Genomic DNA, 13093 nt, shown 5'->3' on the forward strand with positions numbered 1-13093 from the left:
CAGCCCTTAAGCACCTCAATTCAGTTTTTTTTGCACATTGGTACATCGTGTATGCGTCATCAGTAGTGCAAAATCTAGGGAGTAATATAGAACAGGTTTTAAAATAGTGTCAGAATATTCGCCTAGATTGGTGGCATGCACTTGTTTTATATTCAGGGAATTGCGTGACATTCTACACATTTTATTAATTACCAGTACACTTCGATTAGTGAATAAAATAGATGCTATCTATAACGCCAAGTATTTCGTAACACACGAAGTACTTTTTTTAAATACTTGTAAACATACCAAAAAGTGTGTGTTTTTCAGGAATAGAATTTTTTTTAAATAATATCATTGACTTAGGATGGTCTATCGCTGATAGCTGTTGCAATGTCATCGACCACATGTACACTCTTAAAACAGCGTGGTTAGATTTAGTTAACTATGATGTACCTTACCCTTAAATTGTGGTCCACAAAAAGGTTAAAATTGGACCACGATTCAGGGGTAAGGTGCATAGTTAAATACTTAGGGACCGTTCACAAACACTTGTAAGGGGGGGGCTGATGCAAAAAAATTTCAACGCGAAAATGTTTCGGCCCCCCCTTTTAATGTAAACTTAATTTTTGCAGGAAAATTTGTGATCATTTTTTCAGCCCCCCCCCCCTTAAGAGGGTCAACATTTTTCAGGGCTCCCCTTTTTGCATCAGGCCCCCCTCACTAACAAGTGTTTGTGAACGGTCCCTTAAGGGGTCAATTTGACCACGCTGTTTTATTAGAGTGTATGGTACACACTTGAGGTGTCACCTACTAACTGTTTTGGACACCTTGTACAAGCATGTATTATAATTATTGGCAAATTATGCTGCATGCAACTTAATACTCAAATTAAAGTTGTGACGTATGTACAAAAGACCATATGAAGGTTTCGTCTGCACAAAAAAGCAGATTTTGTATTATTATTGCCATAATTATGTTTCCATTGTGTGTTTCCATTTATGTTTCTATTTACAAACATTATTTTTTATATTTTAAATTTAATCAAGATTCCATGGTTAAATATCATTCATTCATTTCAGATAAACTGCTTTTGAAACAATAAGCACAAGCGCTTGAACATTTCATAAAATAAAAAAGACCTGAAACACAAGTGAAGCCACAATCACAATTTTCTGCAGAAACCGTTTTGAATAAAATGCTCCATCATTATCCATTTCTCATCCCCATTTCTGCTAACAATATAAATCGCTACAAGCATTTAATGCTGAACTTTTTTAACCCGCCATTTCAATTTTCCATTCACACACGATTTCTCAGGAACTACACTATGTAGTATGATATGTTTTCTTTATGTATAGCCCTTTTACTACGGTAGGATTCCCCGTTTATAAATACCATACGATAATGACCGTAGGCAAAATGCCTATAGACATTTCCCGCCAAAATATTTCCCGCCAATCGTTAGTCATTTCCCTTTGCAATTTGTTACGTGTCAGTCTACCGGGCATCATTTGTCTTACAACGGCTTCGACGTCATATCATGGCATGCACGAAGATAAATACATCTCACACATCTCGATTATCTAATTTGGGGTTTATCTGTCAAGTTAAATAAGCTTGATTTCTTCGCTTTGTTTAACTTTACATCAAATTACAGTCTTACTTAAGTGATTTAAATACGCGTCTTTGATCAAAAGCAAACCAATAAATCAATACCAATTTAATTTAATATCTTTTTGATTTGATTAAACCGAGTTTTTCTAGTTGCAATAGTACAAAAGTGTTTTATTTCTGTCTGTATTTTTCTGACTTATTATAAATGTCGATATCAATCATTTAGGCCTTCTTGGTGTCCATTTAAAGGGTCGTCTGCTCAGTTGTCGGAAATGGTCTGTTTAGTCTCCGATTCATGCATGTCAAAGGCGGCTTACACTCCATGATGGATGATCTAGCATGATTGTGCATGTAATTAATGAAACCACGCGTCAAGGGAGAGATTAAATTAGCCTGATATGATATACGTTTTGATTATAACCCCTTCACATAAGTGACATCTTTGTAATCCGAGCTTTCTGATTAGAGTTCATAGCTATAATAGCTAGTCTTCAAAGATGGGTCACCAATGCACCAATGTACATGGTGTATGTACTTTTAAGTATGATACAAGATGATACGATGTCAACTATTTATTAATCATTATTTTTTGAGAAAAATGGTGCCTTTTTGACACTCTAGTTCTTTGACAGAACACAAAATAAAAATCAGCAATAAGTCCATGTTAAGAAAAAAGACAGCAAGGAGTTGTTTTTTGTACTACATTATAATCGGTCTCTTTTTCAGCATGCTATCTACTGAAGACGAACATACATTTACTAAATGTGAAATCTGTCATTGAGAAGAGTCTGTTATCTACTGAAGACGAGTCCGCTATTTATTAGAAATGTAAGTTCATCCACATGATCCATTTCAAAGAAGAATTTGTATCGAACATTATTGACAATTATGCTATTATCTACCAAGCTGATTCTGCTATCTACTGAAGATGACATTACTTTCTACTGATAATGAACTCACTATCTAATCAAGATAAAGCAGCTATCTACTAAAGATGAAATTACTTTCTCTACAGATAATAAACTCAATATCTACTCAAGATGAATCTGCTATCTACCGGAGATGACATTACTTTCTACTGATAATGAATTCAATATCGATTGAAGATGAAGCTGCTATCTACTGAAGATAACATTACTTTCTTCTGATAATGAATTTACTATCTACTTAAGATGAAGCTGCTAACTACTAAAGACGAGATTACTTTATACTGAAAATGAACTCACTATCTATTCAAGATGATTCTGCTATCTACACACTTAAAACTACGGGGTCAAAAAATGACCCAAACGGGGTCATTTTTGACCCCAGCATAGTTATCAACTAAACACCATACCACTAACGGGGTCATTTTGACCCCATTGGTCGGGGTCATTGCAATGACTACGTATTTGGGTCAAATAGTAACCCCATTGGGGTCAAAATATTACCACATTTCGGGGTCAAATGAAATGACCCCTTCAAAAGGGTTGCCTTATTGGGTTACTTAATGACCTCATTTCGGGGTCAAATGAAATGACCCATTTGAAAGGGTTGTTTTATAGGGTTACTCAATAACCACATTTAGGGTTCTTTGGATTTTTAGTAGGCCTATGGTCATGCTGGTCCCACCAGGACATAAGTGTGTTTCTGCACAGAGAAAGCATTACATAAACAGCAAACTGCAAAATGCGTCTGTGTATCACACTCACACACAGTCAGTCATCGCCTATGACAGTTCACGTATTATAAGCTTACATGATATAAGCTTATAACAACTGCAGCCAAGACACCAGCCACGACAGCATGAAATTGAATGAATCTGCGTGCATAGACAAGGGTCTATGCATCCTTGCAGTCTCACTTTTCAACTAACTTTTCATATTCCATCATGCAGACAAGCACACACGACAATCCGCTGAGCTGTCAGAACAAATATGGCGCTGATGTGACCACGTGAGCCGATGCACACCGTGTGTGCAAATAGTTCCGAAATGCAAGTCATTATAAAGTTGACAAATTGGGTAACTTCGGTCAAAAAATTAGTTTTATTTATTAATCAACAAACATTAATTGCAGCTCATGTTTAAACTCATTTATGAATTGAGATTTTCAAAGCGGAAGATTGAAACTGATATCAATGCGCGACGGTATCGGCAAAATGACCACTAAGTTTTTTGACCACGTTCGTCGTGGCTAAAATGACCTCGTGAATGTGGTCAAATTAAAACAGTACAACCCCCTTGAAGGGTCAAAACAACCCCAAACGTGGTCAATTCAAAATGACCACGGAAAATATAACCCCGTAGTTTTTAGTGTGTACTGAAGATAACATTACTTTCTACTAATAATGAATTCATTAACTTATGTATATTCTGCTATCTACTGAAGACGAGATTACTTTATGTTGAAAGTGAACTTGCTATCTACTCAAGATGAAGTTGTTTTCTACTGAAGATGAGATTACTTTCTGCTGAAAATAAACTGACTATTTACTAACGATGACGCTGCTATCTACTGAAGATGACATAACTGTTTACTATTAATAACGAATTCAATATCTACTCACGACGATTCAAGACGATTCTAGTCAAGATAGGCATATTTTTACCGAATATGAGCACTATCTACTGAAGATGGTTTGTTATAACAATTACAGATAATGTACAGACAAAACTGCAATAGCGGATTTCATATTATGCGTTTAACCTGATCAGTGTATCATAATATTTATGATACTTTGTTTGCTGAAGAACAGCATAATACCTAGACCGAAAGCCTACTGAATATGAATCTGATATGAACAGAAATTGTGTTTAATATTACGTTTTCAATAATTTGTTGTTTTATTTGAAAGATGCCTTATCTGCAGATAATGAAAAATGCTATTTAGGTCTATCTATATTAATTTAACATTTTGTCTTAAAATCACAAAATCAATTCACTATAGAAAGGCAGATTTTCCAATTTGAATTTGTCAGTAATTGTTTTAACGATATGAGTTGCTTGTGTCATTCTCGTTCTTGCAAAGGTCTACATTACGTCAAGTAAATTATATAACAGTCCTAAAAGGTCGTCATAAAGTTCATAATATCAACCCACTTCTCGAAACCAGTTAGGCATTATGAAGATACATTATTCATGTTAACATAATTGAAACGAAAAGAGACTTTTGTCGCTGTAATTAATTTATTATTTATTTCATGTTATGAATTAACACCACAAATAAAGTATGCAAAGGCGTGTGTATTTTATTGTTTCAAGAACATGAATATTATCACGGCTATAGGCTTAGTCTAATTTTGATGAGATTACTAGTACATAAGACTTACATAACATGTGAAATAAGGAAGAATATTATATGAAAATTGACTATGCTCGATAAATGAATCTAATTGCTCGCTTGCATTACATCCTGTCTAATGCCTGGTCTGGCGTAGGTAGCACATTCGCCAATAAAATACCTAAATTGACATTGAGATATATGGCTCAATTCACAGTATTTACTAACCTTATTCTAGACTAATTTTTTCACGGTTTCACACCCACAATAATAGCTCAATATCTATATCTACGGAGGACTCTAAAAAAATCTGTAAAAGACAAAATGACCGATAGCTTCTAAGTATTTTGTTACATTTCCCGCCAATAATGGGCTATTCCACTTGGAATCCATACACCCTGTAGAATGACCTTAATCGTACACACATGGGGTGTAGATTTCAATTGAAGTCACCCATTTAGGTAACCCCATTTGACATTCACACTCCCTGTGTGGAAGATTAAGGTCATGTCTTCCGTAAGGGGTGTATTTCAACTGGAACAGCCCAACCTTTGGGCACCGCTACTAGGAATGTTTGCACGCGTGCGACTGCATTTCTTAAAAATTTTAAAGAAAGAAAAAAACCCGGGAAAAAAACCTCTTACATTTTGAATCTGTCGTCTGCAGAAAATTAAAGCCCCTTAGCACGTGAGCGACCAATCTGTTTGTAGACCTTTTCAATCTATTTGACTTGATTTCCGGGTGAAATGACTTAGGCAAATTTGCCGTGAAATTTAGGTAATGGGTGATGCATGGAACTCTTACCGTAGCTACCGATTCATCAATTGCCTAATCGAAAACGCAGCTAATATTACGTCGTACATATAGCAATGACTGAAGACCCACTCACAGACTATAGCTGGTAAAGATTGGTGAAGGTCATATCACCTTAAAGTATCCAGGTCGTTTTGGGGAAATAATTTAATTTAGTAAAGAAAAATATAGGGCAATAATCTTACTGACAATGCAGAGTACGTGACAAGCTATATTTGGAAGGTTATCTTAATAATTGTTATAAATTTTAAAATAAAAATCTTTCTATAAAATAATGTCAATTCCACTTTGTAATGTCAATGGCTGTCTGACTACTGAGCTACAAGAACAATTTACACCACTATTAAAATTTCTGAATGAAGAAATCTATCTGACAATGCAATAGCAAAATAAGTGGTATAGCAGGTCCTTGAACTACAAGGAAGCACAAGAGTTAGTTGAAAAATTCAATTTCTCGCATCATTAAAAATTCAAAACAGTTCGAAAACAGTTCAACCATTAGTAAATTGATTTAAAAAAAATCATCTTGGTCTACTTGAAGACTTGAAATTGAATATGGTAACCATTTTTATTGTATATTGTGGTGGACATTTATTAATTATAATTTGAATAATGGGTTTAGACTAAATGCCTAGCTAGATATGTGACAAATTGCTTGCTTAGATTTGACCGATATTAATCATTTGAACCCGAAACCACAGCCGCAGACACACACATTTCTTCAAATGAACATAGACAATTGAATACCTGAATACAAAACCCACCCAAGTCCACACTTGGACGAGAGCAAGGGGTAAAGAATACACTTACTATGTGATTCAGAAAACCATAGTCAGAATGACGTTTTCGTGCATACGGTATTTGATGAAAAATATAAACAAAAATCAAAAATGATTCTAAACAGAACATAGTTATAATTTTTTTTTAATATAGCTATCGTCAGCTACTATTTTGGCGCGCAAATAGTTTGTGGCTATGTGTCACAATATGATTTCTCATTTTACGCCAGATTCTACCCACCATTCTTGTTATTTTTTTCCTTTTCCCCTGGATATTAGTAGTTTCTTAATTTTCTTGTTGGTGTGATATGCATGTCACATTTAAATAACCCGTAACCATGGTAACTACTAATTTGATTGAAAGCAAGGAAGACAGACCAAACACAAGAATATTTTACTTTCCTAAAGACAAAAAGAATGAAGTCATACCATATTCTAACCAGTCTGTGTTTACGACACCCTGTATAAAAACAAGATTCAGCCTTACATGACGTTTAATATGACTTACAAGATTATACTCATTTTTCGCCGGCGCATGTATGTTGCCATTTAGTCATAAGAAACCTCCGTAACAGCCCCATAAATATAAGTTGGTAATATCGCTCGGAGCAAGCCGTCGATTGAGGTACTCAATCAGTTTTGGGGCCCCGTCTAAATGCTAACTGGATAAGGAAAAGTCATGGAATATTAACTCTCTTCACGCGAGTGTCGACTGCAGACGACATGTTTAAAAAAAATTCAAAAATTCAAAAATTTCAGAAATTTAAATTTTCATGACCATATTTAGAATCAGCATGAAAAATGCACTAAAATGAGTACAAACAAGCCTAGTATTGGTTCAGTAGTTCTTAAGATAGCTCTTGATATTTTGAGAAAATATTTCAAAACTTCAACTTTTTCCGTTGAAGCGCATGGCTAGCACGGAGAGCGTTAATATGGTGCAGAGCGTACGCAAGCAGTAATTCTTACGATGGTGATTATGTATTATTCTACAGAAGTTTTGGCACATTGATTAAACAAATGAAGCAGAATCAAAGCAATGATATTCATTAACAATATATTCTATAGGTATAATACAAATGATTTTATTGCAAACAATATGCACTTGATTTTAAACATCTCACCAAATATGGTATGTAAGCATTTTTCTAACGCAGTGAGTCTGGATACAATGGTTCATACATGGCGCCACCAAGAGTGTATATGAATGGAAATAATCATTATAATGTTCAACTTTTTCTCCTTCTAACTTTTGTGCGATATGTAACTTTTCCAATTGAAATGTGATTTCATAAGGTATATTTCAAGCAACTCAGACATTTAGCACGAACATTAATTGTGACATTATCAGTTATGGAAATTTATCCTTAATTACTCTCTTCGCGCGGGTGTCGACTGCAGACGACAGGTTTCAAATTTTGTTTCAAAATGCAAAATTTTTAGAATTGAACATTTTCATGCCCATATTTGGAATTAGTATGAAGAATGCATTAAAATGAGTACAAACAAGCCTAGTATTGGTTTAGTGGTTCTTAAGATAGCTCTTGATATTTTGCAAAAATATCTCAAAACTTGGACTTTTTATGTTCAAGCCTAATATGGCTTGCACGCAGAGCATTAAAATTAATATCACTATGCTTTAACAACAAAATGTAATTGCTGTGTTATGTTTACGCAAAACAAACGAGATGTACTAAGAGAAGCGCACACGAATCGTGCCAATCTAAGATTGAATTCAAAATATAACATTAATGTTTCTCACTATATTTACAAATATCCCGTCAAATATAACTTCCTATACAGTTCCCTAAGGTAACTAGAATTTCCGTAAACAAAATTCTTTTCACCTGTAACATAAATATATTAATATTGATTCACTTGCATACAATCTGTTCAGATCCATAAACCTGATGAATCTATTTAACCAATAAATTTATTTATAAGCCACGCGTCTAGTACTAGTTAGAAAGTTCGTACTGAATACATATTTTAACAGTTGATGTGAACGGATACATTAAGCGAGTCAGGTGTCTTGTTGGTTTACCATTATAGAGACATAAGTTGTACATTGGTTTGTTCCATTGACCTAGTACTACATTTGGCTGTTCAATTTGAAATCCTTACACCCACTGTGGAAGACATGACCTTAATCTTCAGATTTATCTTCTACACAGGGAGTGTGAATTTTAAATTGAGTCACCTGAATGGGTGGCTTCATATGAAAGTCACACTCCCTGTTTGGGAAGTTAAGGTCAATGTCTTCCAGGGGGTGTATGGACTTCAACTGGAATAGCCAATTTTAAACAATCCAAAGAAAACATGAAGCAAATGCCTAGAGTACAATACAACTTTGATCACAAGAATTGAGTCCGTATGATCACCGTGAAATCTCTTCACATGGTGGGGATAAATCCTGTGTAAAATGAGAAATCCTATCGTGACACATAACCATAAACCATTTGGGCGCCAAAATAGTTGCAGCCGATAACTTGGGAAATTTCATCAAATTAATATAATAAGTATGTTCTTTTTAGAATTATTATTTTCATATTGTGTCTTCATAAAATTTGTCATCAAATATGCACGGAGATTATCAATTTGATTAAATCACCAGTATTATTGTCTATGATTATGTGAAGAAATTTCTAAGTCTGCGACTGTGATTTCGGGTGCAAATGATTAATATCGCATATCGGTCAGATCTAAGTAAGCAAAAGTGGAACCATCAACTTGAATCTAGGTTTTCCTCTTTATGTGACCTTTTCATATTTTTTTTCATCATTTCTAAATACGTATTATGTTACAGGACATGGTATTATCACGTCATGTGGATCGGTGTGCTAGATATGTGGCTTATCGTCGTCCAATTGAAAGTGCTGCTCGTTTGGAAGGTATTATCTCTATGCATCAAGCAAGACGTGGATTGATAACTAGGGTTGGTATGATGATGAAATGCAAACTAGCGAAGCAAGAGACGGATTCCAGTCTACCATGTATTCGCCATGATTTCTTTTCTTTTCTGCATTATTAATTTCATTTTGTTAGATGAAAATAACTTGAGCAAAACCGAGAACAAGACACTCCAGACAAATCATACGGCTTTCATCAGTGTACCGTAACACTTGTATAAGCATTTATTTTCACATTGTCTTGGTAATTCATGAAAAGTAAGTAACAAACCATAATTAAAAACAAACAATCGAATTTAAATTACCAGAACATAATACAACAAAGAGATTACGTAGCTATAGCCGTCACATCACATGCTGGTATTTTCCTTTATAAATACAAACGATAATGACCGTAGGCAAAATGCCTATACAGACATTTCATGACAACAAATTTCCCGCCAATTCTGACGAACTCTCTCACTCTTCTGCTCTACATTTTCATGAAAGTAATAGAATTACATTACACGCACTACATTAAAATGCAAATGAATCAAATTTTAGGGCAAAATATAAATCATCCCATGTAAGACATCTTCAGTCTTTTTCTCTCCTTCTCTGTATTTCCCAACTTCAATCCACCACCCTAGTATGGCATTATACGTCTTTGCCGAAGTGCGTGCCGAAATTATACTTGTGTATAAATCACCTTCATTTTCCTCGATCAGAAAGATCTTACAATTTTGCATCTAATCTCGAATTTCTTAGCACCTGAAGGCATCCATATATTTATCTGAAATGGGGGATTTTCCGCCGAGTTATGCTTATCCTCTCCGTTTGCTCTGTCTGTTCGATTAGCGGATGCATATAACTAAGTGCAATCCATGCTGACTTGCGACCAAGACGATGCGGTGTATATATATAGGTATATATATACGTTATAATGTGCAGTAAGTGTCTATATGTATTTGGCCTTCAGAGCCATTAAAATTGAAAACCGTTTTAGCAAGATTTACTAATTCTGTAAGAAAACCGGAAAGTGATTTTTTGCTCACTTCACTTCGTATGATAGGGTTATGTGTGTGTTTATTTTGAAGCTTACTGGTATTTTAATCGACACGATATGCTCGCTGTCGTGTTGAGTTAACGCTGACAAGAAGTGAACATGAGATTAAAATGGGAAATGCTTCCTCAAAATTATATAAAGTATAACCTGCAAAAATATTGGTAGGATACATAGGAAGATAGGAAAGTGTCAAACTTCGATCGGCACTAATTATTACCGAGGTGAAGGTGAATATTTGTAAAATTCGTGCTACACTCGAATATTTATAAGTTTTAAAAACAAAACCATCTTAAGAATCAACCTTGAAATGTACTTCTTTTGTTTTCATTGCTTTTTAAAGAGCGATATTTATTTTAAAATAAGTATTCATAATATTTTATAATTGCATTATATAAGCATATACTGTCCAAAGCTATTTTTGAAATTGTTGAATTTCTTTTTGACATTTTCAAAAAATGAGCTAAAATATCAATTGGTCGTTTTCCCCCAAAATTATGTTTTTCACCAATTTTGCCTTTTCACTTAAGAAGTGGAAAAGTCTCTGTAATGTCTTTATATTCTAAGATGGTCGCCATCATGGCCATTATTAAACAAATTATGTGACTTTTGACTCCAATTTTGTTCCTGATCATTATTTGTTTCGCATACTACATGCTAGTACCAACATATTGCTATATGATGAAATTTGCAAATGTGACGTGTCATGTCAAAAGGAGACACTTTTGGGCAGGTTATCAATTCTGAGATTTTTACATATCTTAAATAGAGAGATATTTTGCTTCACAATACCGTTTTCCCCAATGAAATCGGACACTCCTAAGCGAAGATATTGAGTTAGTAAGTTATGGTATTATAAAATTGAAAATTGAGATAACAGCCTTTAAAAATATTATTGACAATGTTGAGAGTAGGAAGTACCTTGAAAAATGTCTCAAAAATACAAGACGCCAGTTATATTCCGGTCTGAAACTATCACACAATATTTTTAACATTAATAACATCACAAATTCGCAACAAACCCAAATTGTGAAAAAATCACCCCGGTCAGATTTTTGGCTATTTCTCCATTTACGATCCTGCCCAAAAGTGTCTCCTTTTGATATGACACGTCACAAATATCAATTTCATTTTCAAGGTGCAATCTTATTTTAAACAAAGTATTGATTTACTACACTAACTGTAGAGCTTGTTTTTACATACGAAAATTTGAGAAACAAAATCAGCGAGAACCAACACCAACTCCCATCCCGGCACCAACTACGCATTACACAGTTGAGAAAATAAGTTGGTATGCTTGTTTTCCCTTTTATTACATATTATGCATTAAGTTAAACAAAAATACACTAACAGATTATTTTAAATTTGAAATTATGTTAAAGTATGCATGCATAGTAACTCAAGCTTTATGTATATTTTAACTTATGCTAGCATTCAATGTGTCAGCTTTATTCAACTTCATAATTTTAGACTGTCATGTCATGTTGTGTAAACTTACAAGTCGTTTCTTCTTTTCTGTGGAAAAAGTTAATTGGTGTTTATTCTGTATAACCCATCTTCAGAGCACATTTGATGTGAGCCTCGAATGCGTCTCCGCGTTCCTTCTCTTTTCTACCATTTTAAAAACAAATTCATGCTTCATACAAATGCTCTTTCATATCTATTCGTATTTACTTACTACACGTATCAATAAAAATCAAACTGTGGTCTTCTTTTCCCCCTACGAAGATTACGTGATCTAGCACTACATTTGCACCATTATGCAGAATAAACGTATGTAACTATATTTCTATATCGTGGGTTTCTTTGCTATTACTAAATCTCTTTTCTGGGCACGGTTTCTCGTCCAGACTTACATTCTCTTCCTTACGGATATGTTCATTGGAGTATTGTCAATTATGATTATACGATGTGGGTTACCAAAATTTTATTTTCATTGTAACTTACACGAACTAACAATAGTTCTTGCGAAAACAACGCGCTGGTGAATAAATGTCTAAAAGCGATTGTTTGTGATTATTATTAATAAGAAACAATGTAAATGTTGTATCCAACGAGGGGGAGATATGAGGGGAAACAACTGATAATGTTACGTTAACAACATTAACCACATTCAACGATGTATGAAAAGAAAATGTTACCCTTAAAGGCCCATTCAGTGATTTGATCATCCGGAGCATCGTAAAAATCATCAAAATGTAAATGTACTAACATAGTCTGCTAGTACAGGGGATAATTTAACGTTCGTGCAGTGAGAATAAAAATCCGTGCAGTGAGAATTACAAATCCGTGCTTATATGTCTATACTATTCAAGTTTCAACCCGACAAATGATTAGTAAATTAAAGAAGTTCCTTACAAAGTAAGACTGATGGAGTCAAAAATCCTCTGAAAAACAGGTATAGTTGTGGCAATCAGTCAAATATTCATTTTGAGAAAAATTCAAGAACACCTCTGTCAACGCCTTTTCTCCTCAATTTTTGGCCACTCGTAGGTGAAAGCTTCGGGACGAGCAGATACGCAATATAGGGGTGAGAGAACAGGTTTACAGGACTCTATATCTACCGGCAGAAATGAACTATAATATTATTACCAAGTAATTAACCTTGATTTTGGGGCAAAATAGAGCAAATATATTGCAAATAATTATATAGAGCACATATCTAAACTTCAATATGTTTTATACTTTCAAA

The 13093-nt window shown here is 34.3% G+C and overlaps 1 protein-coding gene across 2 annotated transcripts in view; it reads right to left on the bottom strand.

Moving 5' to 3' along the window:
* Window positions 1–13093, bottom strand: part of LOC140159199 (choline O-acetyltransferase-like) — a 151997-nt gene that overhangs the window by 92969 nt on the left and 45935 nt on the right. The window lies entirely within an intron of this gene.

This window comes from Amphiura filiformis, chromosome 8 (assembly GCF_039555335.1).
Source record: "Amphiura filiformis chromosome 8, Afil_fr2py, whole genome shotgun sequence".
NCBI lineage: Eukaryota > Metazoa > Echinodermata > Ophiuroidea > Amphilepidida > Amphiuridae > Amphiura > Amphiura filiformis.